Genomic DNA, 19,692 nt, shown 5'->3' on the forward strand with positions numbered 1-19,692 from the left:
TCAAATCTGTATAAGGTGCGCGTGGTATGCCAGGAGAATTTATAAAACTCTCTGACATTTATTGGCATATACAAACGTTAAAAACTTTACTCATGTCACGGGACATGTGACCATCTACCCCCCCCCCTCCCCCCGGGATAATTGGTGACAAATGTCAGACCCCCTCCCCCCCTCTAATCGATCACGTGATTTATGGACGCTCCCCTGGTTTCGGATCCTTCTTCAGATTCCGCATATTTCTCCATGAGTTGCGACCCTTCTTTTAATGTTTCCGAGATAAGCTGATTTCCTTCCGTGACGATGGGCAAGATGAGAATCATTTTATCGGTCGCTTTTTCAAGCAGTGTTTGCGCGACCATGCTCTGTTTTAAATAATTAAGTAATTTAAGTATTCACCGGATTGAAACAAAATTATGTGAGTAAATTAAATTTGTAAATTTAAAATAAATAAATACATAAATATATAAATGAATGGTTGAAAATTTCACCCTTTAATAATTTGTTACAAGTTTCATTTCATAATGAATGAGTAAATTATTCATTCAATATTCAAAATTTTGAATGAATATTTTATTCTGATTTTTTAATAGATGGATATTGAGTGAATATCTATTTAATTCGTGTGAATGAATAATGAATGAATATTTTTTCATCATTCATTTTGAACGCAATGCTTAATATATAAGGAACGTTGAGAAATTCATCTAATACTGCACTCTTAGCAACTTGGTAAAGAATTCCTAATAAGCGTCTTTACCGAGCTCTTGGTAATTACGCGTCCTACAAAAAGTATACGGGATTATTACCGTATCAATACCAAACGGGTAACTAGCCTTCCACCGCAATATTTTAAGCTATCTTTATAATTTTGGTAATAAATTTCTACCAGCTGGTAATAATGTCGTTCAAACTTATATAGCACTCTTTACCATAATTTTAATCAAGTGCAGTACAAATTTTTTCCGTTGTGGTGCTGATGAGATCTACATTTTGGTGTAGTTTATTACCACAGAGGTAAGAATTTTAATACATTTTGTATGAATTGTGAGACGCTGCGCAGCGGCGCTTTTTCAGTTTTAGTTTCCGCTCAGCTCAACTCAAGTCAACATGCCGAAATAATCCCCGTGTCCAATTCCAAATTCTGCATGTGGGAAAAACTGATAAAAACTTTTGGAAATTAAATAGGATTTTAGGAAACAGGTAAGTATAAAATTATCATAGGTAGGTTCCTTATCAAGATGGTGATGGAGCACCATCTTAATAGGAACGAGTAAATAACAACCTTATGTTTATTTTTTCAGTGAAACGAAAATTTGAGTTGGAAATCGGAGCAGAGATTTTTCTGCAAGACGACCAAGGGGGCGGAGATCGACGACGAAGTATTCCTATCCTTGCTGAAAACCTTATAACCCAAAACTTTGAATTCTTTGTCAAAGGCGAAATACAAACCGAAGTAAAATTGAATCCGGCCTGTCCAGTTTCATCAATAATTTACGGTCAGTAATTTATTAAGCTTAAATTATTTCTAGTCTGCAACATATTATATCTTTCTAGTTGCACGTCCTGATGAGACGTCGATATCCAGTAATGGTTTCCGAAAAACCCAAATTTCCAATGAGGTTGATATTTTCAGTCAGGTTACAATCATTTAATGATATTCTTAGATATCCGAAATCCGAAAATAATTATATAAAATTATTTTTAATTTTTGAAGATTGTAAACGCTGCAACGACTGAGAGCGCCGAAATTTCCGTTTAGTAGCAGAGTGCAATCAGAAAAACTGCTTCGATAAACCGTCGTCGACAACTTTAGTTAATGAATTGGTTGCGTAGTTATGTAATTGAGGTTAAAGTTTGAGACGCTTAAGAATTCTTAATATTTAATAATATATTTAATTTGACCAATTAAATTTCAGACTTTCTCCTACAACCTCCTTCCAGAAACACTTAACAGCTGTAATAATTAAGCTACTGCCTTCATTGAGATGTTCTAAGTCAGGGGACGGTCTGGTGAGTGAAAATTTCGTGAATTATTTAAATTTGCTCTTGTATTGAGAGTTTCTAAAAATTGTGAATTTTTAATCTGCAGGACATTTTATTTGATGACGGCAACCGATGTGGACTCATCCAAAATCGACGATTTATCAGAATTTGAAGGGGGAATAGAAGAATAAATATGTAAATATGTATATGTATGTATGTAACTCTATAGTTTGCATTATTCTTAAATTTTGTAATTATGTAGAGGAGAGCCATACCAACTGTTCCACAAACCCTGTTTCCATTTTTAGCAAAAAGCAGAGTGAGAGTTGGACTCTGGTGGGTATCACCACCACCGGCGACTGTCGATGCGACAGTGCCGTATGGTGGTCTGTCTCACTTCTCACTCTCTGCAAATTGTTTACCGGGATTATGAACCAACTCGTGTTGAGATGCTTTTTATCTCTCACACGAGTTGGTTCATCTTTGGAATTCTCCAGTTTTTTAAAATAAAACTAAAAAAGTGGGAGTTTTTTTAATAAAATATTAAAAAAGTGAATCATGGAGGCTCACTCCTCCCTCCCAAGAGAGCAGCCACCTTCACCACCACCCCCAATATCACCCCTGCCACCACCGCCACCCCCAATTTCGACATCACTAACACCACCACCACCGGATACTACCACACCCACCGAAATAAGCCAAGGTAGGTACCTTTTAAGGTTGAATCTCTGAGAGCAACGGTCAAACGTGTCGAATTTTTTGTCTTGACCGTTTTAGATTGGTCGTGGATTTCAAAAATCGACTTTGTTTTGACTTGTCACGACCGTGTGACCGTGTCGCTTTACCTTTTTGCTACATTTCGATCGTTGTTTGCAACGGATTATTGAAAATGGTATGCTTTAAAAATCAGAGATGGGATAAATATTAAAATTGTTATATTATGTTATATTTTTAAAATTGTCAAAAACTCAGAGATGGGATAGTTTAAGTTGGGGTATATTTTAAAAATTTTCTAAAAAGCCGAGATAGCTTAATTATTTAAATTTTGCAATATTTTTAAAATTTTTAAACAAATAGAGATAGGATAATTATTTAAATTGGACAAGATTCCTGAAATTAAAAAAATCAGAGATGGGATAATTATTTAAATTGGGGAAGATTTTTAAAATTTTCAAAAGATCAGGGATGGGATAATTACTTAAATTTTGCAATATTTTTAAAATTTTCAAAAAATCAGCGATGGGATAATTATTTAACTTGGGCAGGATTTTTTAAATTTTCATAAAATCAGACATAGGGTAATTATTTAAATTTTGCAAGATAATTATTTAAATTAGGGAAGATTTTTAAAATTTTCAAAAAACAGATTGGGTTATTATTAACAGTTGGAAATTTTTACAAAAGTTTTGAATATTCAGAGACAGGTTAATTTTTAAAATTAGAACATGCTAATAAAATTCTATTGGAAGATTCCAATTAGTAAAAACGTTTCAAAGTATGTCAAAAATTCAAGTAGTGGTAATTGTTTTCTTTATAGTACGTCGCTGCGACATTGGACTCTTGATTGCCCACCACCGATGGACTTGTTCTGAAGACGAATCTCGACCTCTAGACAAGATTGTGCAAAGCAGAACTATGCAGTCTGTCAGGCAGTCATTTCCAGGTTTCAATTTCAAACTTATTTTCAGTGATAATTTTTTCTGTGCAAAATGCATTGAGTTTTTTGGACGGCGCCGTGTTCGCACATGTTGTCATCCAAAGCATAACAATAAATACAAAGGCATAAATGTGAAATACATCACTGCGGAAGATTACTTTACCCAATACAAAGCCCTGGGATTATTACCAAATCAAGCGATATGCAAGGACGCAAAATTCTGCTATGATGATACCCAAGAAATTCAAGATCAAGATTCGGAAGATCCTATCTTTGAAGAACCAGCCTCAAAGAAGAGATTGGTCGAGACGTTAACAAGTATCAAGCAAACAATTTCCCCTTCGGCCCCTGCAATAGCATTGAACAGAAGAAATCTCAAGCAACAAAGTAATCTAGTCACAAGAGAACTTGAGCAAGTAACGAAGACAATCACCACAGGATTCCAAGATGTCGGACTACCAATTCCAGACAAAGAACAACACAATCAAGAACAACTTCTCCAGGATTCTACAGATCTCAACTGGATCATGAAGCACTTGAAGCTAAGATTGCAAGGATGTTCTCAAGCCGAAAAAAAACAACTGCTTACCTTAGTTCCACCGTCTTGGAGTATTAAGAAGACTCAAGATTTCTTCAATATTGGGAAACGCTTGGTCCAGGGAAGCCGCAAACGTCGTAAAGAAACCGACACAATCCTTCCTCCAATAAAACCAAAATCTGGATACAAAATTACCCAAGAAACCAAATCCAATATTCAAGATTTCTATTATCAAGATGATGTGTCAAGAGCCTGCCCAGGACAAAAGGATTTTCTGTCCATCAAGAACAAGGAAACAGGAAGACGAGAACACAAGCAGAAACGATATCTTCTAAGCAATCTCAGGGAGCTCTACCAAAATTTCAAGATTCAGTACCCGGATTCGAAAGTTGGGAAATCGTCATTCATGATGCTGCGGCCACGAGAATGCATCTCGCTAACCAGCAAGGGATACCACAACGTTTGCGTGTGCATTTACCATGAAAATGTGAAGCTGCTGTTCCATGCCATCAAGATTTCATCCATCAAGCCTTCAATTTCACAATTAGTCTGTGAAAGTGGAGGCAAGGATTGCTACTACAGACGATGTACAAAGTGTAAAGGATCTACAACAAACTTCAAAATAGCTTTAAGAGAAAACGAAGTCATCAGGAACAACACGTCAATTTCATACCGAAGAAGGCTGACGACAGACGGAACTCAATACGTGACTGAGGAAAAAGAAACCGAAGACTTCTTGGACTTTGCAACTTCGGAACTGGAGAAGCTGTTGAAACATCACTACATCAGCAAAGCTCAGCATGAATTTCTTGTGGATCTTCGAAAGAATCTCAAGCCTGGTGAGCTCTTCATTTGGGGAGACTTTTCCGAAAACTACTCACCTGTAATCCAGAATGCTGTCCAGTCCGAATACTTCTCCCACAAACAGATCACTATTCACCCCTTCACAATCTACTGGGCCGTGAACGAAGTTGTATACAACATGAGCATATCTATTATCAGTGATTGCACCACTCATGACACAAATTCCTTCTACGCATTCCAGACTAAGCTCATACCAAGACTTGTTCGAGAGTTTGCTGCTGCCCAAATCAGAATTACCAAAATTCACTACGTTTCAGATGGATCTGCAGCTCAATACAAGAATCGCAAGAATTTCTGCAACTTATACCACCATCAGAACGACTTTGGAATTATAGCCGTATGGCACTATGGAGCAACTGCTCATATGAAGGGACCTCAAGATGCTCAAGGAGGAATTGCCAAACGTCGAGCAAGAATTGCATCTCTTCAAGGTATCAAAATTACAACCGCAGAAGAATTCTTCCTCTGGTGCAGTTCAAATATTGAGGGAATTGAATATATATTCGTCTCGGATTCCGAAGTTCAGAAGATTATTGAAGAAAAAGATTTGACAACCCGGTACGAGACCATCACAACCATTCCTGGAACTCAACAAGCTCACCGTGTTGAAATTGGATCGGGAAAAATTCACCTTTATGAAGTTTCTCGGGACACCACGGTGATGGCAACTAAAATAATGGAATCCGAAGTTACTCAACCTCTGGTCATCATCGATGAATGTGCCGTCAGCGATTGGATTGCATGTGTCTACGAAAACCAGTGGTACGTGGCCATCATCGATGAAGTGGACCTTGCTGACCAAGAAGTAAAGGTGACTTTCTGGAAACAAAACACCTCAAAATTAAAACTTGGAACCTCTTATATTTCTGAAAACGCGTCCTGTTACATCAAAATTGGACAAATTCTCAAGAAGATCTTCCCATCAAGAGCATCAAGACGTGGAAGGACAATCAAGATCTCACTGGAGGAGCAGGAAGAAGTAGACAGACTCTTTAGACAATTTCAGCGATGAATAAGGAAGTGGTGGCGAAGATGGACTTCGAATGGTGGTGTTGGTGACTGTTTCCCAAAGATATTTTTTAATAAAGTTATTTATTAAATCATATCATTAAATAGTTTTATAAACCTGTTGTAAAATAGGTTTATAAACCTATTTAATTCATTCAATTTTACGAAAATAAAATCTCTTGGTAATTTAGTCATGATCGCATATCGCAAATTAATTCATCAACTTGGCTTTCAATGACTTGTTTTTAATTGGTAAGAATGTTAGTTTAATTATCGCGCGATAATTAAATTAACATCACCTAAGGCGCAAAGGACCAGGGTCCGAGATTGCTGCTATCTCGCTGATGACTGGATTTTCCAGCAGGAATTATTTATAATCAAATAATTCTTGGACTAAGCATAGTCGAAACCCAAAATTACTGCATATTGTCTACTAAACATTATAATACGAATTTTTTGTAATCGCCGAAATTCATGATTTTTGGCATTTAGAAATTCAGATAAGTTTTTAATTTGGAGCGATTTGGATAAACAAAACTTGCTAATCTGAAAAATTGATAAGTGCCGTCATAAGCTCTATAGCGTCAATTTTCGAGTGGATATCACCATTATAAAATCAAAAAAGCTTAAGTTTTAAATTTGGGGCGATTTGGATAAACCAAACTTGCTTATCTGAAAAATTGATAAGTGCCGTGATAAGCCCTGTAGCGTCAATTTTCGAGTGGATATCACCATTATAAAATCAAAAAAGCTTAAGTTTTAAATTTGGGGCGATTTGGATAAACCAAACTTGCTTATCTGAAAAATTGATAAGTCCAGTGATAAGCCCTGTAGCGTCAATTTCCGAGTGGATATCACCATTATAAATTCGAAAAAGCTCAAGTTTTAATTTTGGGGTGATTAGGTAATTAAAATATCACAAACTTAATTAAGTTGGGTGGTTGAAATCCATATCTCATTAGTGGCCAGAGTTTGTTACGGCTCTTGCAAAATAAGTCCCTCCCTCAGAAACTTTGACCCCAAATTTCTCGTGGTACCATCGATTCCCTTCGGGCAACAAAGGCTGAAAATGTAGCTCTTCCCAAGGAGAAAAATCTGGCATCGGGTTGTCCGAAGTAAATGGGTGGTACCATGCGTTTTTTAAGGATTTCTGTGTACGTAAAAAAACCGCCAATTTTCGAATTTTGAAACTCTTGATGCATTAAAATGTTCGTATTTCAAGGGGAAGTCAAATTGCAAATGCAAGTATAGGTCTAACTCTTATTCTACACGATGTACATTGACTTTCTCATTTTTCCGAACTTTGTTCCTTTATTTTTATAGGGGGTGTGGTTGCACAGAATTCAAAAAATGTTGTGGTACATTTGTCCTTGTACCCACAATTGCATTTACAATTAATTTTATTTGATTCAATGAAATCGATGCGAAAAGCTATGGAACGTATCCGTCATTTTATCTCTGTAAGTATTTTTTAAAATGATTTTACAACGAATATAATTGATTAAAAGATTATTGTAAAGAAAAGCAAAAAATCTATTCTTTTCGGTGGAAATCTGCACAACATTTGGTAATAATGGGGTATACGTAATGCAAAGCATTAATACCGGTATGAATAGCACACCGTATACAAAGTGGTAGGGTTTATTACCTGGCGGTAGACATTTTACAACATATTGTAGTACATCTGTCATACATCATGGTGTTAATTTTATCCCTAAAAGTGTGCTTTATTACCACTTCGGGTTCAATCAATTTCTTTACCAGCCGGTGGTTATTATTACCGTTTCTGCAGAGTCATATACGTGTGCATTTTGGTAATGATTTGGTAATGATTTTATTTAGAGTGTGTGAGTTTTGAATAAAAAGGACTATGAATGAATGGTAAATAATGAACAAATGTTGAATAAATAATGAATATTTCTTTACAAATTATGAATGAGTGAATAAGGAATGAATATTTTTTTCAAAGCTTTGAATGAATGAACCTCGAATGAATAAATATTTTTTGAACATGTACATATGAGTTCAATCAAATACAACCAAAGTGTTTACACAAATTACTCTACCACTATGGTTATAAATTGTAAACGACCTGTCACACATTGTCACTAGAGGTAATATACATAAACAGTTGGCGACAACTTCATAACTCAGGTGATATGTATTTAAAATAATATAAATAGAGTGGCTTGTTTATAAAACCTCTGTATCTATTCTTCATGATTAAGGTCCATTAAAATATCAAAAGTTGAAATTATTCGAAACCAATGAAATGTATTCAATTTTATTAATTTGCATTTAAACACATTGGACAGGGGAAAGTGAGATTTACGCGTCATCCAAGAGAACCTTAAAAAATCTTTATTTCACCGGAAAAACCAACCTGTTTCTGTAGTGTAATGCGTGTGAGATGCAATTAGGTAGCGTTTGCCATCGACACACCATTTACACCGATGTCGAAATCAGTCAGAGAGCAGGCACTGGAGAGTTACTATATACATGTCTTTATCCTCCAAGTAGCAGATGGTGACTGACTGGGCAAGTGAGACGAGCACAGTCAGAGATACAGAAATATGAGACTTAACTATACTCTATGACATACCTTATACCACACCCCCCTTTCTAAGCTAAAGAAATCATTAATACATAAAGGACGAAAATCAATAAACAAAGGACATCAATTATAATCATAAATTCATTTCATATGTAAATCAAATGCATATTCATAACACTATCACTTTTCACATAAGAGACGTTGCACAGGCTTGACAACACGACCAGAACGCGTAACGTAGTTGCCATCATTCTTTGAAGCTTGATCCCGAGGTCGGCGATCTTGAGTCTGTTCAGGTGGGTCCTTCGTATTTTGTCCATCGACGATGGACAAAACTGGGATGGGCAGTCCAAATCTGGAGCAGGCGTTTCGGGGAGATCATTCGTGTGAGCACGAGTCAGCGCCAAGGAGTTGCGTCGAAATTTTCCTCGCGGTGTGTCCACAATGAGAGAACGCGGAGCATTAGCATTCTCTAACACTTTTCCCCAGGTTCGAAGGTCTTTAACCCAGACAACTTCTTCAGGTTGGAGGTCTTCCTTCGGCTGGACACGATGATGAGAATCATAGTCCTTCTTCTGTCTTGACCGTCGCAGCTCATCTTTCGAGTTGAGGTCTTCGTTGTCCACTGAGATTGGCACAAGTCGAGTTGGATTCATTGGTAGTAGAGATCTGATCCGGCGACTCATAAGCAAGTCGCTTGGACTGTATCCATTCGCGAGAGGAGTTGCTCGGTACTCTAGGAGCGCAGCGTACCAATCCGAATTTTTCTTGAGCAGATTTTTCACAATCTTCACTCCAGCTTCTACAAATCCATTGCTTTGCGGGTACCTCGGGCTTGAAGTTGTCGCAATGAATCCCCATTCACGAGAAAATTTGCGGAATTCCGACGAGTCGACAGGAGCAAACTGAGGTCCATTGTCACTCATTACTTCTTCAGGTACACCATGGCGAGAGAACACGGCATTACAGCAATTGATGACGCAACTTGCTGTTTGATTAAGCAATTGGTATACTTCCAGATACCGAGAATAGTAGTCTGTGATGATGATGAACCACTTCCCATGAGATTTGAAGAGGTCCATTGCAACGCGCTGCCAGGGTCGAGATGGGAATTCCGACGGAATCAGAGGCTCATGTCGCTCTTCTCTTTCCTTCACGCAGATTGGGCACTTCCGCACTACTTCTGCAATTTCCTCAGAAATTCCTGGCCACCACACAGATTCACGGGCACGGGCACGACACTTCACTACTCCCATGTGACCAGCATGAAGTCTCCCAAGAGCTCCTCTTGCATCGACGAAGGGATGACCAGTCTGCATCTTTTCATGAGGAGTCCGTTGCTGACAGACAGTTCGTATCTTGAATTCCAGAACTTCTTCAGATCAGCATTCACTGGTGTCTTCTCTGGCCAGCTTTGGTTGCAGAGGAGAGACACTTCTTTCAGCAGTGAGTCTTCAGTTTGAGCTTTCCAAATCCGACTCAAAAATTCATCTCGTACAGGCAGTTGAGAGATGATGTGACACACTTCTTCTTCGAATTCCACATCTCCTATGTGGTCTAGCGGTTGTCGACTCAGGGTGTCTGCAGTGTAGAGTAATTTTCCAGGCACGTACGTCACGTCGTAAGAGTATCTCATCAGGCGTAGACGAAAACGCTGAAGTCGTGGAGAGAGATCATCCAAATTCTTTGAGACGAGAATTTGTAGTAGGGGTTTATGGTCGGTCTCGATCAAGAAATGAGAACCGGCCAAAAAATCTCGAAATCGTTCGCAGCCCCAAGTACTGGCAAGGGCTTCTTTCTCGATCTGTCCGTACCGTTGCTCAGCATCGGAGAGAGTACGGGAGGCGTAGGAAATAGGTCGTAGTTCACCGTCGTCTTGGCGCTGGAGTAGACACGCATCCATTCCGTAGGAACTGCTGTCAGCCGACACGACAGTCTCCTTCTTCACATCAAAAAGTGCAAGAACTGGCTCTTCAGTCAGGATTTTCTTTATCTTCTGAAACGCTTTTTCTTGGGTTGGACCCCACACGAACTCATTCTTGGCCCGAAGCAGGTCATTCAAGGGCTGGCTCACATCCGCCATTCTGGGAACAAATCTTCCTAGGTAATTGGCCATACCCATAAATCTTCGCACACCCGGCACATCCGTGGGTCTTGACATTTTGGCGATTCCCTCCACTTTCGCTGGGTCAGGGCGAATCCCATTCTCGTGGAGGAGATGACCAAGAAACTTGACAGTGGTCACTCCAAACTCACACTTGGCTGGGTTGAGGGTGACTCCTGCATCCCTCAGTCTGATGAGAACGTCACGAAGTCTTGCGTCGTGCTCCTCCATCGTCTTCCCCTACACTAAAATATCGTCATGATGCACTACACAGATTCGACCGCGAAGAATTTCGGACATCCTCTTCTGGTAAACTTCCGGCGCTGAGGTGATCCCAAACGGTAATCTCTTGTAGCAATAGCGTCCAAACGGGGTTAGAAATGTCGTGAGTCTTCTCGATTCAGGCGAGAGGACAATCTGGAAAAATCCACTATTTGCATCCAGTTTCGTAAAGTACTTGGCTCCAGAGATCTGGCCAAGCGTGTGCTCAACTACCGGCATCATGTGAAACTCTCGTTCAACATTCCGGTTGAGTTTTGTTAGATCAACACAAACTCTGATGTCACCATTCGACTTCGGCGCAATGACGACAGGAGCACACCATTCGGTCGGTTCATCCACAGGTTCGATGACGTCGTCGCGGAGAAATTCATCAATCTTCTCTTTCAGCTTGTCCATTAGTGGGAGTGGCACCCTCCTTGGGCAGTGAATCGCGTACGGGACCGGGTCGGGTTTGAGCTTGATCGTGTAGGGGTGGTCAATTTTTCCAAGACCCGAGAAGAGCATCGGAAACTCCTTCTCAACGTGGGCAGGATTTTCTGCTGACTTCGGCACCTCATCATTCCACACACGGTCAACTCGACGAACAAGATTCAAGTCTTCACAGGCTCGCAGTCCTAGCAGTGGTCGCTGGAGCCCTCGAATCACATAAACAGTTTCATTCACTTTTAACTTTCCATGGCTCAGTTCACACATAAAACTTCCCACAGAATTCAGAGATGATCCATCCGGTCCATTCAGTGATCGCGTCGGATGATCCAATTGGCGAGATTTCCACTTTTGACGGAAAAGAGTGAGTGGAATCACGGTGACGTCAGCCCCAGGGTCGAGCTTGAAGAGGATTTCGGCGTTGTCCACCTTCACCAGGGATGACCAGCGAGAGTCACGCGACTGGGCTGTTTCCAAAAAGCCGATGGTTCTGATCGATCCAACAAAACCACCTTCACGATCGCGCACTTCACCGTCCACATAATTCACTTTAACCGTCCCCTCTTTACTTTTGCACAGCTTAGAGAAGTGATTTTTCTTGCCGCAGGTCTTGCAATCCTTCCCCCATGCTGGACAGACTTCCTTCTTCATTTCATGGGTCCTCCCACAAAACTTGCAGTTCTTGGAGGAGTCGGACGACGAAGATTTTACAGACTTCGTCTTGGAGTTGGGCTTCTTCTCCTTCTCTGGCTTGGCAAAAAAAAACAAAAACCAAATGTCACCCCTATTCCGTTTGGTTTTTGATTTTTCCTAAAAAATTTATAGTGAACGGAACGGGAATTGATGTTATATTATGATGCAGCATATGTTGGTGCATATGCATGCCAAATTTCGCATCTCTAGGACAAAGTTTAAAATTTCACATGACTCCGTGCAAAAGTAGGGAAGAGCGCGTGCACGCTCGATTCCCATCAAAAGAGGACTTTTTGTCCGGCGTAGAACCGAGCAACGGGTCTGTATTTTGAATTTAAAGTTGGTCAATCTGAGTCAAAAACTTGCATTTTGACCGATTTTGGAGTCGATTATCTTGAAAATGAACTCCGATACCTCCCAAGGTAGTAATTTTTCTTCATTCTATCGGCATTCTTTGTAATCGAAAATAAATAAAACGTAGTAACGTTTTAAGTAGCTCACCCTGTAATAATGATTTGGTTATACTTGCCCCAAAGGTGCAGAAAAACGCAACAAAATAGATACATAATTTTTTTGCAATTATGCACCAATGGTGCAGAAAAATCCAACAAAGTAGATCAATAATGTTTATCAATATTGCACTAATGGTGCAGAAAAATCCAACAAAGTAGATCAATAATGTTTATCAATATTGCACCAATGGTGCAGGAAAATTAAACAATATAGCTCAATAATTATTATGCATCGAGGAAAGTCCAAAAATTGTGCATCACTGGTGCAGAATTACCTACCAACGATCATCGCTAATTTTGAAAAATTTATGTCAAAATTGTCTAATAAAATCCGCCGAGTAGTATGCATTATTGGTGCGTTATGCATCAAAGCCCCCAATTCTTTCGCATCATTTGGTGTTTCCGATTGTCAGATACCAACGGTGCTATTAATTTATGAAAAAATGTTGCAGGGAGTTATTAATATGCATCAATTAATGCAAAAAACTCGTCAACAGACAGACGGACGAACGGACGGACACGAGGAATTCAATAGCTCTCGTGCTACGCAGGGCGAGCTAATAATGCACAATTACATGCTTCATAAGACTTCGCCGACCAGCATCCTGACAAAAAATTTCCCGCCCCGCACTTGTCAATCTCTAGTGAAGTTATATCACAATTGGAATGTGGCCATTGTGGACTGCCATCATGCTGCCTCCACGCTTCGGCCACAAAGAATAGTTCGGGATGGTGGTAGATGGTGCCGGAATGACTTTTGTTTTCTGTTCTCCTTCGGCGTCGTCCATCAGTTTGTGGAGTCGTCCATTTATTATGTTGTCGGACAGCTTTCTAATTAAATTAGAGCGAGGTACGACTGAGTAATGAGTAAATGAGAGGATGGCACAACAATTAAATAAATGTTACAGTATGTAACTTATTTAATGCTACGATTTTTAATTTCAAATTCAAATTCAATTTTCATAGGAAAGGTAGATAGGTATTCCAAAATTGATTTCATGGCATTTAGTGACAATATATCAGACTGCATTGTAACCACTTTTCAAAGGAATTATGATAAAACTGTTGAATCCACAAATATTTTGTGGCTATGTGTCACAATAGTGTAAAGCTTTCAAAATTCTGCATGGAGGTAATATTTTGTAGCAAAATATATTGCATCAGGGTAGTAGAACTGACGTATGGCAGTCGATGGCATCATGGCCAATCTCGATTTGTTAAAAATTAATCTTGGTCAATTAGGAACAAAAGCGGACTTTGGTCTGGGAGTTATCTTCCCATAGCGGGAACTATAATACAAATATTGCAAAACCTTTTTTAGAATGACTCGCGGGCAACAAAGTAAAGGTTGTGTATCGGGCTTGAAATCCCCGTAGCATGAATTATGTAACACGCAGTTAGCCATACTTTAATATTAAAATGGTTGTGGATTAAAAATTTTTATCTCAATGCCTTGTAGTCCGATATAGTGTTAATAATTGGTATACAAATAATTTAAAAATATCTACCGGTCGTTGGGAAAATTGAATTTGAATTTTGAATTAAAAAGCTTAGCATTAAATAAGTTACATACTGAGTCTAACGGTTGGATGAAATGTCAGTATTTACGGATCGTTGTAAGGAAAGACAGAGTGACGACGACTTTGTTACAGAGTAAAAATAAGAGTGTCAATTTATTACGCAGAGGTTTTTGCTTTTATACATACATGTACTTAGTGCTAAAGGTTTCTACCTTAAAACTAATGTCTGGGCAACCTACCTGGAAAAACGCATGAGCAGGAAATCGCATCAATTTAAGTAATAAAATCTTGTCCAGTCAAAATTCAAAACATCAAATTCAAAGAAAAGTTATTGCTGGAAAATCGTTAAGATTTAACAAATTTCCATGACCTAAATAGAACTTTTTAGAATGTCATAAAATTAGACAAAGCATTTTTTATCCTAAAAACTATTTTCAACGTAAAATAAATCCAAAGTTGCACAAAATATGATCTCTGGATAAATTGTACTTCGAGGAATGCTTTGCGTCCGGAACACTGTAGTGTCTGGAATTTGAGTTATCTCACTTGTTCCAATTGGTGAAATTGTTTGGGCAGGTTGCGACCTACTTTCCTCTGCGTCACTCTTCCCCCTTTTAAGATCTTTCAGGCGAATATCTCTTCTGTTATGCATGTACTTGTTAGTTCGCACACGCTTCCCCCTCTTACTCTAAGTCTCACAACATTCTTCAACATGTTGTGAAAATTCAGCATTCCTCTCTTCTGCATAACAGGTAACATCATTTTGAAAATTTTCTGAAGAAGTTGGGGGATGCTTTCTTGTTTTGGACTTCGCTAGGTTATCTAGGACGAATGTTTTATTTTTCCATTCGTAATAATAAATCTATTACGGATAAAATCGGCCACGTTCTCTGAATTTGCAATTAGATTATTCTTGATCAATCTGAACTCAAACTCGGTGCCCCTACAAAAGGCGTTAGGACATGGTTTTGACGAATTCATACTTTAATTGCGGGATGGTTTTTAGTCGTAGAGATTTCTAACTTGTTTTATGTGAAAGCCCATGTCTCAAACTATAGGTAAGCATATCTGGCTTCCGATTTTGTGTACTCTGCGAAATGAGGCAAGGTCAAATTTGGAGAGGTGTCCTTTTTTAGTTTTCCAAACCAGTGTTCTTAAAAAATGGCGTTGAACAAAAGATTTGTTTATTAGGTCCTGATGCAAAATTCGTCTTTGCGACTATTTTTAAGGGACTTAGCATGCTTTTCACTATATAAAACCACGTTTGCCTTATGCGTATCTTTTAAGTCCGTTTTGCAGTCTAATTTCATACTTGTCTTAATGGAATGCGCTCTTTAACGCAACTCTTCCACTTTTAAGGCCCCCACATTTTACGACTTTGATGCTAAAAATCCCTAACGTGGTTTTTATCCAAGGTACATATAGTATATTGCACTTGAAGTACTTTTGACAAAATTTTGATAAGTGGTTATACCCCACGGACTGAGTTTTCATCAGACCTTATAAAATTTTTGGAAAAGTTCCCGTCGTTTTCGATGTCGAACTTCAGAAATAATTTAACTAACCAAAACGCAATAATTTTATTATTTTGTCACTTGTACCTTGTAGATAAAATAGTTCTGCAGTAGGGGACACAAAAAGATTAGTAAAATTTATTTTCTAAAAAATTTGACCATTAATTTTCCAAATAAGTTCACGAGTTTTTTAGGATTCCGCGACAGCTGATTAGCTAGGGTCGTTCTCCAAAACTGTTTACACAAAATCTTCACTGTTTAATTTAATATTATTTGGGACACTTAGAGCTTTGCCCTCAATCTTCATTTGACCGAGTGGGTCCGCGTTCAAGGTCAGCAGGTCAATTTTCCTGTGCACGGTCCAATTTATCAATTTTCATGAAAAAGTATCAGCGACGATGGAGGCCCAACATTATGTAATTCATGTAGATTCTTTTATTATTACATGCAATGATTATCTAGGGTTGTAATATTAACAATCATTCACCTCTGACCTCTTAGGTTATCATGCTATATGAGTAATTCAGTTTGGAAAGTGTTTTTTTGGCTCCTTCCAACTCTGGGGGCACTGGAGGGGGCATTTATAAAGCTATCGGCCTAAAATTTTAAATATATCTTTTTGAGAGTATTATCTTACAACTGACCAAAAATCAGTTCAAAATTCAACTCCCCGCCAGAGATATTCACCCGCGAATTCGTCAAAACCATGTCCTAACGCCTTTTGTAGTGATTAAATTTTACGTGGAAACAATATGTTGTTCGAAAAATTAACTAAATTATACTTTCTTTTTCATAACCCTAAATTATTAAATTAAACTAAAGTACAGTACAGTACACTTGACCCGATATATCTACTACATTAATTATATCCAATAACGATAATCTAATTTCTCTGGGCAGCCCACAATAACTACCCATTTACCCTATTAATATTTACATTTTGACGGTTGTTATCTCCACCTTTCACATTTATCATAATTACAATCAATAGATTAATGGCCATCATAGCTGACATAAAAATTAGCACCCAAAATCCATATTGTCCTCTCATTAGGATACTGTCAGCAGCAACGAAATTACCACTCCCAGTTTGAGCCACGAAACTGTACAGTAGTAACGAATTCCGCGGTCTTGCTGATCTCGGTTGATTTTTTGAATTTTGTTGACTTGATGATTCGGCAGATCTTCCTGCGTTTGATAGTGGTTTAAGAATTCCACCAGTTGCATCAATTCCGAGTGTCACGTGTTCTTTGGCAATCTTGTCGGCCAAAAGCTTCAGAGACTGCTGGTCAAACAGATCAACCCGAAATAGTTTTGGGTCAAGGTTATAATCTTGTATATACCCTTTTATAACTCCATTGGGATTGTGTGTGATTTTGTTGTGTTGGTCGAGTTGTTTCAAATCTTCAAACCCGTTGCAGTCGAATCGTTCCTTAGCTTTTCTTCAGCTCGTGCAGTTCGTAATACGTCATTGGTACATTGCTGTGCAGCAGTTCACTCCCCAAGTGATGATGAGACCTGGATGCTAACCGAGATGCTGATGGGACTGTAATGCTGATGTGACCGTGATAATGCTGATGTGACCGTGATAATGCTGCTGGAGGAGAACTGGATTCACATAAATGAGTTCTGGGGACAAGGTCAAGATGTGTTGTTCCAGGAGGCTTTATTCACACTGATATCGAAGACTCAACTAGAATACAATTTATATGTGTGTGAGCACACCGTGCTCCATAGGATGCGAAGTTGCGCATGTAACTCTCGTCTCGTTACTAAGATGGTGCGGGTGCTCCCGTCACACCTACATAATCCAGCAACGGGATTCATTTCAGTTAAAAATACTTTAACGGTTGATGCGGTGGCTAAGGTTTAGGCAACTTTCTCTCTCTGATCTCCAATGATAGGGCGTGATGTCCGCTTGGATTGCACCAAATTGAATACGCCATACGACTCACATTTTGCTTTAACTGGAAAGCCTTGTACGGGTTTAGAAAGAAAAATTAGGTTGAATTTCATTCCGCAGCTACAGTAACCTTCTTTCTTGGCGAATGATTGGTCTTGCTTTTTCGTGGCGTAGTAATAAGGCGCTCGGCTGTTTTTAAATGCGCACAGAATTCCAGATTCGCGAAGCCGTTGTGCCAACTCATCACCACGAGCTTTTTTCTCTTGAACAAATTTTTCTGTGTCATAATTGTAAATCTTCGAAATGCTTTCAGCCGAGAAGGTAACATCGATTTGTTTCGGGGGGATATAATTCTGTTCCTCCTCGGTGACATTTAGGACTGAACCAATTACATCCAAGTTGGATGTTTTCCAAAATACGAGTCTCCTTTTCTCTCGTTCTCATAGGGGTAATGAGACAGTCTCTCAATCGGATTTATGATCAATTTCCGGTTCAGTCATTTCAAGTAAACAGGATGAACCGACCGTTGTCGTAAAATTGGCCTCCAAATTATCTGATGATCCTATTTGTGCCAAACTGGGATCATCGTACCCGGTGTGTGTTAAATTTTCAAATCCGCCGTCAGCATTATCATGCACATTGTCCGGATGATGGTGCTTGTCTTTGTCGTGACGATCGTCAAGTTGAGTGGAGTCAAATTCGCCAAATATTTGATGTTCTTCACGACATGTCACGCAGTACCATTCTTCGGTTTCTTCTCCTTCTGTGTAGTCACAATGCTGCATTCCCTCCCCATTCTTCTCGTAATGGTACCACGTACCGCAGCCGTCCCACTGAACGGCTGGTAAGTGGTCATCACCAGTGACGCCCCAGTTGCACCAAGTTTCATTTTTCTTCTTGATTTTTGGAAGTAGGTAGAAATCCTTCGCTGGATACCGTCTCGTAAGTTCCCTGGTGCTAGTCGTTGGTTCACGTTGTATGTGAGTATTTTTACGAGACGCTTTCTCTGAGGAAGGAGCGCTTTGGGAAGCAGCACCTTCCGGTTTCATCAAATTTGGATGCTATGATAATACAATTTCCTCGGGGTTGCGACGCCGATGAGGTGCATTTTTCTTCTGTTGGAATTCCGCCATTTTACAAAAAAATGACTTGCGGACTTCTTGACTGAAGTCCTCATCTTTGACGAAACTCGCCCAATAATGCTTGTTATCGAACGATACATATTTAGATTGCGCTGAATTTTTCTCTGTCTTCGTAATTTTCTTCTTTGCAGATTTTTGCTGATCCGTTTCTCCAAATATTTGTGCGAACCCACTGGTTTCAAGTATTGAGAAAAGCGCTGCACTCTTCTCTTCTGTATTACAGGCGATCAACTTATCGTGAAGAACCTTCCCCAATTAATGGAACAGGTCATGCGTAATTTTTGGCTTAAGCATTGGTGTTTAATGGTACAGAGAAGGTCCGCTGAAAGAATTATCATCCGATTTCGGATTAGTGGCCTTTAGCCTTGATTTGTTGGGTTTCGAATGCGGAGCATAATTTGCATTGTATTCGGCAAATGGTTGTTTTAATGGCTTTGAGGTTTGCAAGAGTGGGTTAGACACTGTCCAGCCCCCTGGTGGACCAAAGTGCTGTAAGATTAATTTCCATCGGTTAAGCGAACATAATACCAACGTTTTATTGGTCAAACAATTTAAAATCTACATACAAGCTGTCCCATTTCGCCACTCGGAAATGGAAGCAGCGTTGAATTAGTTCCTCGCTGTTTTTTCCGCATTTCTTGTTCTTTCGTTATTTTTTCTCTCTCCGCCTTTCTGATCTTCTCCACATCCTTATCGTAGTCAAATTCCGCACAATGTGGAAGCTGTTCATTCCTGTATAATACGTTTTTCATTAATTATAAGAATTTGTCTAATCCAATTTGGGTACCAAAATTAAATTAAACTAAGATTTAATAAAATATTGTTTAGAGACTGTAAGCACACGTATGTACATGCAAACATGGTTGCATAATAAAGTCAGAGGCAGTTTGAGACTTATGCATAAAAGTCGAAAGAGAAGGGTTTTTACCAATGGATTGGAGCTCAACGAATAAGTTGTGAAATACACAAAAGGGAACGCTGTATCATGGACA

General features: G+C 39.0%; 1 long non-coding RNA gene across 3 annotated transcripts; it reads left to right on the plus strand.

Moving 5' to 3' along the window:
• Positions 1-719: 719 nt before the first annotated feature.
• On the plus strand, positions 720-1,945 carry LOC118438865. 3 transcript variants are annotated; one of them, XR_004837097.1, is made up of 6 exons: positions 720-1,014; positions 1,075-1,200; positions 1,302-1,496; positions 1,555-1,637; positions 1,715-1,812; positions 1,917-1,945. It is a non-coding gene; the product is annotated as an uncharacterized LOC118438865 (long non-coding RNA). The 3 variants fall into 3 exon arrangements; XR_004837096.1 differs by lacking the exon at positions 1,917-1,945 and having other exon boundaries at positions 1,715-1,846; XR_004837098.1 differs by lacking the exon at positions 1,917-1,945 and having other exon boundaries at positions 1,092-1,200; positions 1,715-1,846.
• Positions 1,946-19,692: the final 17,747 nt, after the last annotated feature.

Source organism: Folsomia candida, unplaced genomic scaffold (genome assembly GCF_002217175.1).
Source record: "Folsomia candida strain VU population unplaced genomic scaffold, ASM221717v1 Fcan01_Sc027, whole genome shotgun sequence".
NCBI classification, from domain to species: domain Eukaryota; kingdom Metazoa; phylum Arthropoda; class Collembola; order Entomobryomorpha; family Isotomidae; genus Folsomia; species Folsomia candida.